General features: G+C 40.0%; 5 non-coding genes across 5 annotated transcripts; all 5 read left to right on the forward strand.

Moving 5' to 3' along the window:
• Positions 1 to 4,016: 4,016 nt before the first annotated feature.
• On the forward strand, positions 4,017 to 4,088 carry Trnaq-cug (transfer RNA glutamine (anticodon CUG)). The gene has a single exon. It is a non-coding gene; the product is annotated as a tRNA-Gln (tRNA).
• A 10,401-nt stretch (positions 4,089 to 14,489) lies between these two features.
• Trnaq-uug (transfer RNA glutamine (anticodon UUG)) lies at positions 14,490 to 14,561 on the forward strand. Its single transcript has one exon. It is a non-coding gene; the product is annotated as a tRNA-Gln (tRNA).
• Positions 14,562 to 15,787: 1,226 nt separating this feature from the next.
• Positions 15,788 to 15,859, forward strand: Trnaq-cug (transfer RNA glutamine (anticodon CUG)). Its single transcript has one exon. It is a non-coding gene; the product is annotated as a tRNA-Gln (tRNA).
• Positions 15,860 to 17,285: 1,426 nt separating this feature from the next.
• Positions 17,286 to 17,357, forward strand: Trnaq-cug (transfer RNA glutamine (anticodon CUG)). Its single transcript has one exon. It is a non-coding gene; the product is annotated as a tRNA-Gln (tRNA).
• A 190-nt stretch (positions 17,358 to 17,547) lies between these two features.
• Trnaq-uug (transfer RNA glutamine (anticodon UUG)) lies at positions 17,548 to 17,619 on the forward strand. Its single transcript has one exon. It is a non-coding gene; the product is annotated as a tRNA-Gln (tRNA).
• The last annotated feature ends 519 nt before the right edge of the window (positions 17,620 to 18,138 follow it).

Below are 18,138 nucleotides of genomic sequence, written 5' to 3' on the forward strand. Positions count from 1 at the left end.
TGAAGGTGTCTCATCCTCTGTAGAGCAAGAGCGCAGGTCGCCGTCTGAGGTGATTGAAGAACAAAAAATCTCTTTAATTCGCTTTGAAGACCGCTTTGTTCTTGCCAGAGCTCGCGTCCCCGATTGGTTTGTGATTCGGCCGGTTTGTTCTTTGACACGGCCGGTTTGGGACTAGGGGTTGCAGGTGTGGGACTACTCACAACAATAATTGCAGCCCCTGCTGTCTTGGCCATGGAAGCTGCGGCCCTAGCTTGCGGTGTCTTAAATGTCACCGGAAAATTCGTTAGCCGCCGGCTTCACGCAAAGGCCAAGAAAGATAACGATATACGGCTGTTGGCTGAGGCCAAACTTAACAGCATCTGTGCGCAGGTATCTACGGCATTATCTGATGGTGTTATTTCGGACGTAGAGTACAGGCAAGTCGTTCAGGAGCTCAAGAACTACTCTGATCTGAAGCAGGAGATACGCGCTAAGTCTCGTAAGCATTCAACGCCGTAGAGATTGATGAAAGCACGAAAAAACAGCTTATAGATCGCGGCCGAAAACTAGCTCGGCAAGAGCTGAAAAACGCTCTTCCCGAATGATGTTCTGGGGAGGTGCCCAGGGGGAACTTGTTTGGAACCAGGGCAACCCCATGCTATGTCTCGAGAGCCCCGGTGGCGGGGCATTAGCCAGGATCTGACAATAGGGCGTCCAGGGGGTTTTGGGGCCGCCGTAAATAAGCAGGGGGTCTGCCGCCGGAGATATTTTATCGCCACTGTATCATTGAAAAACAAGGCCTTTTAATAGCTTTAATTGTAATTATATCACTGGAAATAATGAATTACTATTGGACCCCAGAAATTGACCGTTTTGGGGGGACACCAAATATATCACACATTTCCCACCAATGACTGACACTGAGTGCGAATCACTAAAAAGAGTACATAAATTTTATATTAAACTATGCATGGTTACAATTTGTTATGCTTTGGACAACCAAGTGTGAAATAGGAGGTAGAAACTGTAAAATACACAATTGAATACAGATGCAAGGAAAACAATGGCAATTTGGCGCAGCAGTTCAAGTGTGAATGCTGTGAATCAGGAGGTAGAAATAAATGAACAATAAAATACAATCAAAATGCATGGTAATTTAGCACAGCAGGTGCATGTCACTCACAGTTACACTACTTCACATTCAACGGAACCAAATCAGAATACAGTATACATGGCTCTGATACTGAGAACAGGCAAAATTATCACCACTGAATCTGTGACTGTCACTCACTAAAAAGAGTAGTGGCACCATACGATTTGAGCAGCTAAGTCACAGTAGGCAGAAATAAACTTTGTAAAATACAAAAAACAAAAAGCAATTCAAATCCTTGTACTATCAGTCACATATCTATGTCGAGAAATTAACTCCGGGCACAGTAGTGCATGTCAAACATCATTTCTGTCATCTGAATACATATATGATACACTTTGATTGCCCGTCAAATGGACTGGTGTCTTGCTAGCCTGGTGCCCGGGGGTAAAATAAATCTGCCCAGTGTGGGGCTCGAACCCATGGTCCAAAAAAGCAAAAGGCCTGGTTTATAGCTCAGCCTGTTACCAATTAATCACCACCCTAACGGCGGGCTCCGGATTTTTGCGCTAGCGACCCACCGTTAGGGGGGTTAATTGGCGCTGAGACATCCCACTACCTTTGGGCCATCTACAACACCCCTTGGTAAGGTCTCTCTGCCTCCGAAACTGTCGAAAGTTGCAGAGATTCCTTAGAAGTGCGTAGAGCCCGGCGCCATATGTAGGTAACGCATTCATATACTACATATACAGGAGACCAAATCCGGATTTCAGCTAGCAAACATCCCCTTATGCATGTAGTATATGAATACATCCCTTACACACAGCGACTTTCCCACCTTTGTCAGCCGACTGAGCTATATCCCACGACCCACGAAACATAGGCTAAATTGGAAGGACTATTCCGCATAAACAAAATATGTCCAACCCTCCTGAAAAATACTGGATCTTATCAAAGAAGACACGCTAAAAAAGGTTGTCACATTTATTTTTCATAAAAATCCGTGGTTTAAGCCCTATAGTGGGGAGAAAGTCAGCTGAATCACCTTGTTGTGCAATACAGCCGGTCTATATATAGACTATACGCCTTATGTATTTAATACCAACTAGGTCGCCTCATATCAATGTGTGTGTAGGCGACACTTGTAAATAAGCTTGTCAGCCTGGCCTGGGGAAGCAGGGAAGGGGGGTGGGGGCCTCTATTTGTTATGGGGAGGGCCCCAATGGGGGGGGGGGGGGGGGTATGCGCCAGAACCCTCCTTCCCTATACTACTTTGGAGATATTTTGCTATTTACTGGCTTGGAGTTTCACTAAACCAGGTTAAGCCAGAGTTTGCAAGGTCAAGCTTACCGCACTCGGTAATGCTCCCAGCCTTTAAAAGGTTTGTGTTGTCTGCCTGGAAAGAATTTTATCATGGTCAACAGTTATCTCCAGCAATGTTTCACAATAAATTTATATATAGTGCCTTTCTGTCCAAGATTTCTGAAACTCCGAGAGTTGTAGCTTCTCAACCAATGTTACCGTGGCCTCGGATATGGCGTACAGTGTTCAACGCCTTCCTGGATAACAATCTTATAAATTTTTCATTTAAATTAGTTCATAATATTCTGCCTGTCAAGGAGATTCTCTTAAGAAGAAATACATGCACAGATGATTTGTGTAGCTTTTGTTGTAAATCCGAAACCAGGAATCATTTGTTTGTAGAATGCAAGGTTACACAACAGGTACTGTTGAATTTTCAAAGGCTTTTTTGTATGTATGGAAGCTTTTCCCCTGCTTTTTCAGAGAAGGATCTAATACACAAATTGTTTGGTGTTCTGTTATCAAAGGACGAGAATTCAATGTACACATATCTTATAACAGTTTGTTTGTTTTGTGTATGGTGCGCTAGAAATGAGGCTGTTTTTCAAGGTAAAAGGAAATCTGTTGCAAGCATAGTTACTTCTGTTAAGTCATGTGTAAAATCACGAGTTTGTTCAGACTTCTGCCGTCTCAGTAAAGTCAACTTTCAGAAAACATGGGCAGGAGGAAACCTTATATGTGCTATTCACAACTCAAAGGTTAAGTTCTTTCTGTAATGGAATACTTGATCTGTTGTAAATAAATATACCGTGCATAAATGTAAAAAGACGACAGCCCACATCTATAAGATATTGTTTGAATTGGGCTGATGTATTATAATGTCAACTCTGTATTTGTTTATTGGGAATAAATTATTTTATATTTAAAAAATAAAAAAAAAGCATGGTCTGGCGGTTGATTTTAGCATGTTGTCAAATTACATTTGTTTTCAACTATTCGTGTTTCTTTCTCGTTTCTTTTCCTAATATTTTTAACACTGACGAGATAATCAATTTTTTTTGTATAAGTTTTCATTTAATCGTCTAACGGGCGCTTAATTGTCTGGGTCACAAGAATATTCAAGGATTTTATTACGACAAAAAATAATAGGCCACGTCCTCATAATTACATCACATCTGTACGGGGAAACGGTGAAAGTACACACCTTTTCCTTTCTATTATTTGATATTTGCAATATGGCAACCATTATACTGGGGAATTTCTGAAAATGTCAAGCCATGCAAAGTCTAAACCTATTGCACATCCCTTAAAACATTGTCAGCTTGGTTTCGCGTTTGATTCTAGCATGTTGTCAAATTACATCTATTTTCAATTCTTTGGGCTATTTCTCGCTTCTTTTCTTTATATTGTCAACATTGTCCAGGTATATCAAATATTTTTTGATTAAGCTTTCAGTTTGTCAACAAAAAGGCGTATACTATACCGGGTGGCATAAGTTTCAAACATTTTATTACGACAAACATTTTTAGGTCACCTCTTAAAGATTATTTACATCCGTAAGGAGAAAGGGTGAAAAGACATGCCGGTCAGCAGTAAACTGCTTTAGACAGAGGCGCTCATTGCGAGAGACATTAGTTTGCCACATGGTTCCATGGTGTAATGGTTAGCACTCTGGACTCTGAATCCAGCGATCCGAGTTCAAATCTCGGTGGAACCTAATTTAGTGTTTTAAAACAACCTTATGAGATTTTTAAACTTGTCCCAGTGAATTTCTGATGTTTTCCTGGTTTATGACTGCATGGTGGTGTTAGTTGCAGTATGTTTAATTGCTGGTTTGTATAATATATAATTTTAGCCCACGGTATGAAGCGTGTCGTTGTGCTAGTTTAGCACCACAAATTTCATCAGGGGGGCTTCCGTGGCTCAATCGGTTAGCGCGCTAGCGCAGCGTAGTGACCCAAAAGCCTCTCACCAATGCGGTCGCTGTGAGTTCAAGACCAGCTCATGCTGGCTTCCTCTCCGGTCGTACGTGGGAAGGTCTGCCGCAACCTGCGGATGGTCGTGGGTTTCCCCCGGGTTGTGCCCGGTTTCCACCCACTATAATGCTGGCCGCCGTCGTATAAGTGAAATATTCTTGAGTACGGCGTAAAACACCAATCAAATTGTTACGGTATTGAAAGCAGCAACAGAAAACAGACTCAGTGACTCAATATTACAATGTAAACAATGCATTATATATAAAATGAGACGTACAGTTTTACAGGCAGTTCAACAACAACAACATAAAAAAACATACACATCAGTATTACCGGTCTTTAAAAGTTTCCAGTTCACCTTTGCATCCCAAGGAACGTATTCCAGGAGATCCAACGTAAAGACCATGGGATAAACACACAATTCACACAAGTCACAAATTGTCCTAGTCGGGTACTTCGCTAGGTTAGCGAACGCGAACACAGTACACAGGTTACACAGAACTGGAACAGTCAAGCCTTTGAATGACGTCACACCCGCAGAGCACAATATACGGTAAATACAGGCATGGAGGTATAATCCACTTTAGAACAGTCACAGCTCCCGCAGAAACTCACAAACGAGCCGTTCAGAGACGTAGAGTAATGTCACCTTGTGGCAGAACGAACGTCCTTTGCAAAACTGAAAACTTCAGTTTAGAGTCCTTGACGACCTTGTCGGTCAGGTGAGGTCAGCGTGTTAAACAAATTACACAGTCAACGCTGTATAATCATAATAAAGATCCGAACACCAATAAAGATCCGAACACCAATAAACGTGACTTCCGCAGAAATTCACAGAAACCAGACATCAGTACTACTGTGGTACACAAACGGTGTCGGCATAAAAATCTGTCCTCCCAAATGAAACTGGCATCACCAGCTCATATCAATATAATGGACTCGATACGAGAGCGTCGCACACTCTCTTGGCTCCCAGTGGATGCAGCAAAAATACCTCCACTCTGCACAGAAAACACGGCTTATATACGTCCCAGGTGGATTCAACTATTTTTAAACACAGAATTAACAGCCAATGAACAGCCAGTTAAATAAACAGAGCATTGAACAAGGTGCTTTCCATCAGGTCCGCGCTGTACATATATAACAGGGCCTGTTATGCTTTCACAAAGGTCCGCAGACTAACAGTACATGAAGACGTTAAATAGTCATACATAACACCCCCACCCTTCAGGGAAAGAAAGTTTTGCATAAAACTTTCTTTAAAATATTCATAATTATGAATAATAATAACGTTTACCACAGTCTTTAAAAACAAAGCTGCAGAAAACCAACTAGACACGTGACAAACAATCAGCAATCACATTATCTTTCCCTTTTATGTGTCTAATCTCTAGATTAAATTCTTGCAAAAGCAAACTCCACCGTAACAATCTTCGGTTTTTACCTTTTAGTTTGTGCAAGAAGGTTAAGGGACTGTGACCTGTATACACAACAATGGGGTAACTTGACGAAGTCACGTATACTTCAAAATGCTGTACTGCTAGAATCAAGGACAGACACTCCTTTTCTATTGTCGAATAATTTCTCTGGCACTTGTCAAATTTGCGAGAGAAAAAACATACAGGGTGATCAACGTGATCTGTTTCATTTTCGTGTAACAAAACTGCCCCAGCTGATATATCACTAGCATCAATAGCTAGCTTAAATGGTAAATTAAAATCAGGTGCTACAAGTATGGGGCCGCTGCTTAGCGTGGCCTTTAATCGATCAAAAGATCTCTGACACTCAATGGACCACAAGAATTTAGCACCTTTCTTTAACAGCTGAGTTAGTGGCTCACTCACAAATGAAAAGTTCCTACAGAACTTACGATAATAACCTGCCATGCCCAAAAAACGCTTTAACTCTCTCTTACAACTTGGCACTGGAAAACAAGAGATAGCACTGATTTTAGAATTAACAGGTTTTACCTGACCCTGTCCGACAACATGCCCTAGATATGTGACAAAAGCACAACCAAACTCACACTTGGCCAAATTTACTGTAAGATTGGCTTGGGACAGTCTCGCAAATAATGCCTCCATGATAGTTAAATGTTCCTCCCAAGTGTCACTGAATATAATTACATCGTCGATGTAAACACGACACCCTTTAAGGCCTGATGTAACGTTGTTCACAAGTCGTTGAAAGGTGGCAGGGCTGTTCTTCATCCCAAAGGGCATGACTTTGTACTGGTATAAACCATCTGGGGTAGCAAACGCTGACACCTCACGAGCGCGCTGCGTGAGCGGTACTTGCCAAAATCCTTTCAATAGGTCAAACTTGGAGACAACGTTGGACTTTCCCACGGCATCGATACAGTCGTCGATACTTGGAATAGGAAAGTTGTCTGCTTTAGTGACGGCATTCACTTTGCGATAGTCTGTACACATACGGTACGTCCCATCTGGTTTTGGCACAAGAATACAAGGTGAACTCCAGTTACTGTTACTGGGCTCGACCAGATCATTTTCCAGTAAATACTGAACTTCTTTTCTCAAGTATTCAGTTTTAGTTGGGTTCAGTCTGTATGGGTGCTGTTTAATCGGCTTGGAATCTCCAACTTCAACATCATGGTAGATGGATTCAGTCCTGGTTGGAACATCAGGGAACAAATGTTCATATCGACGAACCAAATCCTTCAACTGCTGGCGTTGCTGATTTTCCAGATGACCCAACACAGAATCAATGTCCTCAAGAATACTTGAATTCTGGAGTTTGGCTGACCGGAACCTTAAGTCAAAATCTTGATCATCCCTAACAGCTGAATCAGGGCATAAGTTAGAGGTAACAACTCCACTAGGATGTACAACATTGAGATCAGTGCTATCTCTGTCTACATATGAAGAGATTAAATTCAAAAACAGATATATCCATTTCTTTTGTTTTGAGTAAAATCAAGTTTTTTTCTCTGATGAACTCTTTTTCAAATAACCCAATGAACTTTACATTATCTAATAATTAGACAAAATTCAAACAAACTGGTATTGTAATTTAAAATGTTTCATTTAATGGAGCAGATAATTAGAATCAATAAAATTAACTTTAGGCACAAAAACAGATATACGCCACTTTTGGCGCAAAAGCAGACAAATCCTGCACTGTATTTTCGTAAAATGAAATGATTTCTTCTCGCAAATTATAGCGATCTTTGATGTAAGACATTGTTGTTTTGTTCCTCTTTACTTTATTTTGTTCCATAATGTTACCATAACATAACATTAAATCAGAAGTTTCAATGAACGAGACATTTTGCGTGTGACAACCATAATTTTAACAGAAAGGAACATTGTGGTGAACGACTTTGTTCTTTGCTACTGATACCGATGATTCCAAGCACCTTGACAGGTTCTCAGGGGTCAAACCTGAATATCAGACCAGTAATAGAAGCACACTGTTTATTCACTGTCACTGTGCCCTGCGGCAAGTTGCACGCCATCATCTTGTAACAAACCTTCATAGAAGTCCTTCACGTTCCTGTGAGCACCCATTTCCTCCAACAAAGAAAGAACATCCGTTTTCTTGTTGGTGTTGACACAGTTAACCATAGGTAAATCCAGAGGATTGAAGCTTGTCCATTTCTTCCCTTTTTTCAGGAGTGAGTGGTAGCAATATTCTCCAGCGTAGTTGGTGCGAAATCCGAGCTGGTCGCCAGAGATAAGAACAGATCTGGCCTCACTAAGTTTGAAAGAACGCGTTTGCTTCACATATTTCTTGACTTCACTTTTGAAATCAACAGCAGCCCAGTCTTCGCCATAAACATGGACACGACCATGGTTTCTCAACTCACTGATATACTCGCCAGGGAGAGAGATTGTGTCAATTTTCCGAAGTTTTTGTTCAATGCGACCAAACACGCGGTCAGCGGGTAGAAAGCTGTGGCCTCGAATGGGGAAATAGTATTCAATGTTCATTTGGGGCTGCTGTTGTTTTCTTAAAGCAAAGAGCATTGACAGTAAATTTATATTCTTGTTTTGTCCATAGCAAGAATCACTGAAGAGGCGCAAGAGTGTACACTCATCAAGGTCTCTGTTGATGACGGTTGTAAAATAATGTCTGAGAGCTGAGGAAATCATGTTGGAATCTTTCCTGTTCTGGTCCTCTCTCCATACAAAGAGGTCAATGTCATCCGTAGATTGCCTCTGCTTGCTGCCATGATGTCTGACCACTCCAAACACATACAGATATAACTGCCTGGAGTAGTATGCTTGGCCGACTGGTGTCTTAGGAAGTACCAAATTCTCCATAACATCAAAACAGATCGTGATGTCTTCAGCTACTTCATTGAGAATGTCGTAGAAACGCCTGCCTCGCCGACGGTGCAACATGAACATAGTGGCTTCCCTCTGTTTTTCTTGGTCAGTTAAGTCAGGATCCTTTAATTTCATCTTGAACTTAGTACATGTGGCGCACACATCTTTCACAGGTGTTCCAAATCCGAGGTTGAAATCGTAGCAAAAGATACTGTAATACAGTGAAAAAGTAACCTGAGCATGATTTTGTTCAAGGAACAGTTTGTGCATTTTTGAAATGCTGAGATCACTGGGGAGATACTTTCTTCCAGGAGCGCCTCGTCTAGCATAGTGGCTTGCCCGGCATGTAAATGATGTAATGTGGTTCTTTATCAGCTGCTTTTGTTGTTCTCGTTCTTCATTGACACGTTTTCCACCGCGGAGTTCTGGCATGGGCGTTCCTTTCTCTAACCAGTACTGAGAAATGTTGCTCAACCGGTCTTTGCGTACACCTGAAAAGAGTCATGAATGGAAAACCAGATTTAAGCAAAATCAGTTTTAATCGATAATCTTTCAGCTGTTCCGTAACTAGCCATCCACACCCAAACAACATCGGGTTAGTTTGTGGCCCTTGTCCTTTAATTCAAACTCTCCTTATTCATACAGTTAAAACGCCATTCAAATACAGAGGAGCCAAAATAGCCTGATATTTAGATTTCGTGAAAAACCTATGCCACACTATGACAAAATACCTGGAAGCAATTAATTTCACTTACCAAAGATACTCATGAACGTCTCCTTGCAAACAGGTTTTTTTTCCTGGGCTTCATTCACAATGAAATATTTGACTGAAGTGGTCCGTTGTCTTTTACGGCGGTCGTCTTTCACTCGGGACCTTTTTGCCTTGTTGATGTTCATGTAGGAAAGCAAAATTGCATCCTGTTTGGTCTTGACAGTTGTGCTATAGAATCTATCTGCACAGAAAACTACCTCACCAGGCTGTAGGGTTCCACCGAGACACCAGTTTTCGTTATGGTCACAAGAAACGTGAGGAACATGTCCATCGCCACCATAGAGCTTACGCTTATTTTCAGCCCTTTTGGTACCGTCCTTCCTCACTCGACGCTTTCTTCCAACTGGTGACGTTACTACCCGTTCGTCAAGGCTGTCAAAATCATTCATATTTGCGCAAAATATCGATGTGTTGTCAAAACAAGCAGACAGCATTCACTCCACCGGAAGTGGATAACCGGCCTTCCCGCAAATCGACGAAAGGCGGTCACTGATTGGTTAATCTGGATATATCGGATTTTGTGGTGAAAGTGAAATGGCGGATATCGGCTTTTGAACTAAACCCGAACCTATCAGTCTGATTAGCATGGCATATATCGTTTTTTGCCGCAAAAATAGATAGCTTGGTCTGAAGCGGTTACTATGTAGTGTTGATTTTTATAGGTTGCTCGATTTTCGCGAAAATGGCGTTTATCGGCTTTTGAACTTAAGCTCTTCATATGGCTTTAACATGTTAATGTGACAAAGTTGTCTAGATTTGCGCCGATCAGGAGTGAAAATAATATAATTAAGATCACTTAGCCTCTTGTCTACTACATAAGGTCCAAAATAACGAGCTTCAAGTGGCTTACCACTAACTGGAAGTAAGGCCAGTACCTTCTGACCAACTTCAAATCTGCGTCTTACTGTCTCTTTGTCATACTTAGTTTTCATACTCTTCTGAGAAGCTGTAAGATTCTCTCTGGCTAACTCACATACTCTGTTGAGCTTAGTACGAAAACTTGACACATACTGTAATAGGTTAACATGGTCACTATCACCAGACACAAACTTTTCCTTGAACAACTGTAGTGGACCACGCACAGTATGGCCAAACACAAGCTCAAATGGACTAAATCTAAGTGACTCTTGTACAGACTCTCTTACAGCAAACATTAACAAAGGTACACCCTCGTCCCAATCTTTCCCTGTCTCAAAGCAGTAAGTTCTTATCATACTTTTCAGTGTCTGATGGAATCTCTCTAGTGCTCCTTGACATTGTGGGTGATAAGCTGAGGATTTATACTGGCTAATACCTAGCTCATGCATAACTTGTTGGAACACACCAGACATGAAATTTGAACCCTGGTTTGACTGTACTGACTTAGGCAGACCAAACATGCTGAAGAACTTAACTAAAGCCTTAATTACAGTCTTGGCAGTAATATTTCTTAATGAAATTGCCTCAGGGAAAGGAGTTGAAGTACACATTATAGTTAACATATACTGATTTCCAGACTTTGTCTTAGGTAGCGGACCAACACAATCTATTAAGATTCTACTGAATGGCTCACCAATTGCAGGAATAGGCCTCAGGGCTGCCTTGGGGATTGTCTGGTTAGGTTTCCCCACTAACTGACATGCATGACAAGTCCTGCAAAATTCAGTAACATCTTTCCTTATTCCTGGCCAATAAAAATTACTGAGAATCTTATGATAGGTCTTATTAACACCTAAATGACCTGCTAACGGCGTTTCATGCGCTATGGTCAGTATGTCTTTACGATAAGACTTGGGCACAACTACCTGATGCTTAATTGCCCATTCATCCTCCAACGAAACATCGGGAGGCCTCCACTGCCGCATCAATATGCCAGACTTGACAGAGTAGTAGCATGGGTCAGGTAAAGATTCACCATCTTTAGCTGCATCATTAAACAAGCAAGAAATACTTGGATCACTGTGTTGTTCAGCAATCAACTCAGTCCTACAAAATGGCTGATCACCACTAACAAAATTAGTATCTACTTCCTGCTGGCTGTCTAATTTGGAAGAATCTCCATCCAACATGTTGTTGAGAAAAGTCGCGCTCAAATTAACAGTACTACCCTGGTCCGTACTGACTTTTCTAGACATAGCTCTTGTAACAACACAGGACGGATATAAACCCGCTATCTCGCTTTCAACTGGCTCTGTGACTGAATTCAGAGAAGGCTTATCAACCATTAAGGGATCAGCAGTAACTTTATCATGCGCTAAGTCATTTCCCAACAACAAATGAATACCCTCAAAAGGTAATGAAGGCTTAATGCCTACCCTGACAGATCCAGATATCAAATCTGATGACAAATAAATATCATGAAGGGGAACACTGACAAAGTCACTAGACTCTACACCTCTAATAAGGGCACGAACCCCAGAGTATGACTCTTCAGAAAAGGGCAGAGTATTCATCAACAACAGAGACTGAGATGCCCCAGTATCCCTTAATATCTTTATAGGGGTAGCACAAGACATGTCGCTTCTAAGCGACACTGAACCAGAATTGATAAACGGAGCGAAGCTATCCATAGAGCATTTGGGAATCTTATCCAATCCCGTATCAGCTAACTCAGATCTGCTTTTAACTGCTGATGTAACTTCCGGCAATGTTTTGTGCATTGCAAAACAAAGACCTGCGGGCTTAGACTCATTCTGAGCTTCCCGTCTCCTTTTCAACGTGTAACATTCACTCATCACGTGACCTACCCGCTTGCAAAAATTACAAGTGACCCTATTTCGAGGACTAACATTCCAATCTGAACTACGTGAACCATGAGCTGTAAAACCACTGGAGCCTGGTGTAGAATTCTTCTGTGTAGAGCTACCTCTACCTGTTGCATGGGACTGAGTATTTCTACGTATAAATGAATTAAATGGCTTACCCGTGTATGTAACCTTATGTGTCAAGGAATAATCATCAGGTAAACTGGCTGCCTCTTCAAGTGTACTCGCCTTCTGCTCATCAACGAACACCTTTACATCATTATGAATACAACGCTTGAACTCTTCTACCAGCACAAGCTGACGCAAACTTTCAAAATCCTTGCCTATTTTCTTGGCTGTACACCAGCAATCAAACAACTGCTCCTTAGCTCGACCAAACTCAACGTATGTCTGATCTCTACCTTTTTCATAGTTACGAAATTTCTGGCGGTAAGCTTCAGGCACCAATTCATAACCCTTCAAAATTACCTCTTTCACATAGTCATAATTGGAAGCATTCTCTACACTTAACTGACTGTAAATTTCCCTGGCCTTTCCAATTAGCACACTGTGTAATAACATAGTCCAGAACTCTTTAGGCCACTTCAAGCTATTTGCAATTTTCTCAAAATGCATAAAATACTTATCCACCTCTTTTTCCTGAAAAGATGGAACTAACCGAATGTATTTGGTCACATCAAATCCTGAATCCTGTCTACCGGAAGGACCCGGTTTCTCACCTCTCTCTACCTCTAACTTTTCATTTGAAACTCCAATTCTCTTTCCCTCTCTCTTTCTTGCATTTCTCTCTCCTCTCTCTGCATTTTCAACTTTTCTAACTCTATCTCATGTTCCCTCTCTTTCTCCTTCTCTCTTTCCTCTCTCTGCACTTTCAACTTTTCTAACTGTATCTCATGTTCCCTCTCTTTCTCTCTTTCCTCTTTCTCCAATCTCAACTTTTCTAACTCAGACTGCTTAAACTTAAGCTCGGCATCAGACTGACCCTCGAACTCATAATCAGATAATGCAGAACTATCAAACTTCCCTATCTCCACTAAATGTTTCAACAAAGTATGCTGCATATCTCTTTTCCTCCATGAAGACTTTATGGACAAACCTAAAAATGTCCCTAACTTAACCAAGTCTTCCTTCTTTAAACTCTCAAAAACATCCTGATCGGGCGCATTAACAAACTGTTTAGGATCAAAATCTCCCATTGTAAATATTTAGCCACTGAATCATTCACCGTTAAAATTAAGCAATCGCTTCTCACTTGTTTTTAACTTCAAATATCCGGTGCAAAACAAAAAGGAAACAATTAGTTCCCTGACAAGCCCCCAATTTCTGTTACAGTATTGAAAGCAGCAACAGAAAACAGACTCAGTGACTCAATATTACAATGTAAACAATGCTTTATATATAAAATGAGACGTACAGTTTTACAGACGGTTCAACAACAACAACATAAAAAAACATACACATCAGTATTACCGGTCTTTAAAAGTTTCCAGTTCACCTTTGCATCCCAAGGAACGTATTCCAGGAGATCCAACGTAAAGACCATGGGATAAACACACAATTCACACAAGTCACAAATTGTCCTAGTCGGGTACTTCGCTAGGTTAGCGAACGCGAACACAGGTTACACAGAACTGGAACAGTCAAGCCTTTGAATGACTTCACACCCGCAGAGCACAACACACGGTAAATACAGGCATGGAGGTATAATCCACTTTAGAACAGTCACAGCTCCCGCAGAAACTCACAAACGAGCCGTTCAGAGACGTAGAGTAATGTCACCTTGTGGCAGAACGAACGTCCTTTGCAAAACTGAAAACTTCAGTTTAGAGTCCTTGACGACCTTGTCGGTCAGGTGAGGTCAGCGTGTTAAACAAATTACAATCAACACTGTATAATCATAATAAAGATCCGAACACCAATAATCGTGACTCCCGCAGAAATTCACATAAACCAGACATCAGTACTACTGTGGTACACAAACGGTGTCGGCATAAAAATCTGTCCTCCCAAATGAAACTGGCATCACCAGCTCATATCAATATAATGGACTCGATACGAGAGCGTCGCACACTCTCTTGGCTCCCAGTGGATGCAGCAAAAATACCTCCACTCTGCACAGAAAACACGGCTTATATACGTCCCAGGTGGATTCAACTATTTTTAAACACAGAATTAACAGCCAATGAACAGCCAGTTAAATAAACAGTACGTAAGTAAGCAGTACATATATACCAGGGCCTGTTATGCTTTCACAAAGGTCCGCAGACTAACAGTACATGAAGACGTTAAATAGTCATACATAACAAAATAAATAAATAAATAATCAAATTGCATGGTTCCATGGTGTAATGGTTAGCACTTTGGACTTTGAATCCAGCGATCCGAGTTCAAATCTCGGTGGAACATATACGTCTTTCAATTTAACTTTTTACCTAAATCTTTTGCACATCCCCGAAGACAGTGTTAGCATGGTCTGGCGGTTGATTTTAGCATGTTGTGAAATTACATTTGTTTTCCACTATTCGGTTTCTTTCTCGCCTCTTTTCTTTATATTATCAACACTGACCAGATAATGAATTTTTTTTTGTATAATTTTTGTTTATCATCTAACGGGCGCTTAATTGTCTGGGTCGCAAGAATGTTTAAAGATTTTTTACGACAAACATTAATAGCCCACCTCCTCATGATTACATCACACCCGAAGGGAGAACGGGTGAAAGGACACACCTTTCCATTTTTTTTTATTTTTTTTTTGCAATATGGCAATTATCATACTGGGGAAATTTGAGAAAATGTCATGCCATGTAAAGCCTAAAGGTTTTGCACATCCCTTGAGACACTGTCAGCATTATTTTACCTTTGCTTCTTTAAATCTAATTTTTTTACCTAAACCTTCTGCACATCCCCGAAGACAGTGTTAGCATGGTCTGGCTGTTGATTTTAGCATGTTGTCAAATTACATTTGTTTTCAACTATTTGGTTTCTTTCTCGCCTCTTTTCTTTACATTATCAACACTGACCACATAATCAATTTTTTTTTGTATAATTTTTGTTTATCATCTAACGGGCGCTTAATTGTCTGGGTCGCAACAATGTTTAAAGATTTCATTACGACAAACATTAAATAGCCTCCTCCTCATGATTACATCACATCCGCAGGGAAAAAGTTTGAAAGGACACACCTTTCCGTTTTTTTATTTAATTTTTGCAATATGGCAGCCATTATACTGGGGATTTGCTGAAAACGTCATGCCATGCAAATCCTAAGCATTTTGCACATCCCTTAAAACATTGTCAACTTGGTATCGCATTTGATTCTAGCATGTTGTCAAATTACATCTATTTTTAATTTTTTGGGCTATTTCTCGCTTCTTTTCTTTATATTGTCAACATTGACCAGGCATATCAATTATTTTTTGATTAAGCTTTCAGTTTGTGAACAAAAAGGCGTATACTATATCGGGTCGCATAAGTTTCAAACATTTTATTACGACAAACATTTTTAGGTCACCTCTTAAAGATTATTTACATTCGTAAGGAGAAAGTGTGAAAAGACATGCCGGTCAGCAGTAAACTGCTTTTGACAGAGGCGTTCATTGCTAGAGACCTTAGTTTGCCAGTGGTGTTCACATGGTTCCATGGTGTAATGGTTAGCACTCTGGACTCTGAATCCAGCGATCCGAGTTCAAATCTCGGTGGAACCTAATTCATATTTTTTAAACAACCGAATGAGATTTTTGAAATTTTCCCGATAAATTTCTATAAGTGAAGAATTCTTGAGTACGGTGTAAAACACCAATCAAATAAATAAATAAATCAATAAATAATCAAATTGCATTAGGTTCCATGGTGTAATGGTTAGCACTTTGGAATTTGATTCCAGCGATCAGAGTTCAAATCTCTTTGGAACCTTTGCTTCTTTCAATTTAACTTTTCACCTTAACCTTTTGCACATCCCCGAAGACAGTGTTAGCATGGTCTGGCGGTTGATTTTAGCATGTTGTCAAATTTCATTTGTTTTCAACTATTCAAGTTTCTTTCTCGCCTCTTTTCTTTATATTATCAACACTGACCACATAATGAATTTTTTTTTGTATAATTTTTGTTTATCATCTAACGGGCGCTTAATTGTCTGGGTCGCAAGAATGTTTAAAGATTATTTTACGACAAACATTAATAGCCCACCTCCTCATGATTACATCACACCCGAAGGGAGAACGGGTGAAAGAACACACCTTTCCGTTTTTTTTATTTTTTTTTTGCAATATGGCAATTATTATACTGGGGAAATTTGAGAAAATGTCATGCCATGTAAAGCCTAAAGCTTTTGCACATCCCTTAAGACACTGTCAGCATTGTTTCAACTTTGCCTCTTTAAATCTAATTTTTTACCCAAACCTTTTGCACATCCCCGAAGACAGTGTTAGCATGGTCTGGCTGTTAATTTTAGCATGTTGTCAAATTACATTTGTTTTCAACTATTTAGGTTTTTTCTCCTTTCTTTTCTTTATATTTTCAACACTGACCAGATATTCCATTTTTTGTATCAGTTTTCATTTAATTATCTAACGAGCGCTTAATTGTCTGGGTCTGAAGAATGTTCAATAATTTTATTACAACAAACATTAAATGGCCTCCTCCTCATGATTACATCACATCCGTAGGGAAAAAGTTTGAAAGGACACACCTTTCCCTCTTTTTTTTATATTTTGCAATATGGCAACCATTATACTGGGGAATTGCTGAAAATGTCAAGCCATGCAAAGTCTAAACCTATTGCACATCCCTTAAAACACTGTTAGCTTGTTTTCGTGTTTGATTCTAGCATGTTGTCAAATTACATCTATTTTCAATTCTTTAGGCTATTTCTCGCTTCTTTTCTTATATTATCAACAATGACCAGGTATATCAATTTTTTTTTTAAGCTTTCAGTTTGTCAACAAAAAGGCGTATACTATACCGGGTGGCATAAGTTTCAAACATTTTATTACGATTAACATTTTTAGGTCACCTCTTATAGATTATTTACATCCGTAAAAAGAAGGGGTGAAAAGACATGCGGTCAGCAGTAAACTGCTTTAGACAGAGGCGTTGATTGCTAGAGACATTAGTTTGCTAACTAGTGTACTTGGTCCCATGGTGTAATGGTTAGCACTCTGGACTCTGAATCCAGCGATCCGAGTTCAAATCTCGGTGGAACCTAATTCAGAATTTTTAAACAACCTTATGAGATTTTTGAAATTGTCCCGTGAATTTCTGATGTTTTGCTGCTTTATGACTGCATGGTGGCGTTAGTTGCAATATGTTTAATAGCTGGTTTGTATAATATATAATTTTAGCCCACGGTATGAAGCGTGTCATTGTGCTAGTTTAGCACAAGAAAATTACGTGAGGTTCCATGGTGTAATGGGTAGCACTCTGGACTTTGAATCCAGCGATCCGAGTTCAAATCTCGGTGGAACCTTTCCTTCTTTAAATTTAATTTTTTACCTAAACCTTTCGCACATCCCTAAGAACGGTGTTAGCATGGTCTGGCGGTTGGCTTTAGTATGTTGTCAAATTACATTTGTTTTCAACTATTTGGGTTTTTTCTCCTTTCTTTTCTTTATATTTTCAACACTAACCAGATAATTCATTTTTTGTATCAGTTTTCATTTAATTATCTAACGAGCGCTTAATTGTCTGGGTCTGAAGAATGTTCAAGGATTTTATTACAACAAACATTAATAGGCCACCTCCTCATGATTACATCACATCAGTTCGGAAAAAGGGTGAAAGGACACACCTTTCCCTCTTTTATTTGATTTTTGCAATATGCCAACCATTATACTGGGAAATTTCAGAAAATGTCATGCCATGCAAAGTCTAAACCTATTGCACATCTCTTGAAACACTGTTAGCTTGGTTTCGTGTTTGATTCTAGCATGTTGTCAAATTACATCTATTTTCAATTCTTTTGGCTATTTCTTGCTTCTTTTTTTAT

This window comes from Liolophura sinensis, chromosome 12, assembly GCF_032854445.1.
Source record: "Liolophura sinensis isolate JHLJ2023 chromosome 12, CUHK_Ljap_v2, whole genome shotgun sequence".
In the NCBI taxonomy this organism is placed as follows: domain Eukaryota; kingdom Metazoa; phylum Mollusca; class Polyplacophora; order Chitonida; family Chitonidae; genus Liolophura; species Liolophura sinensis.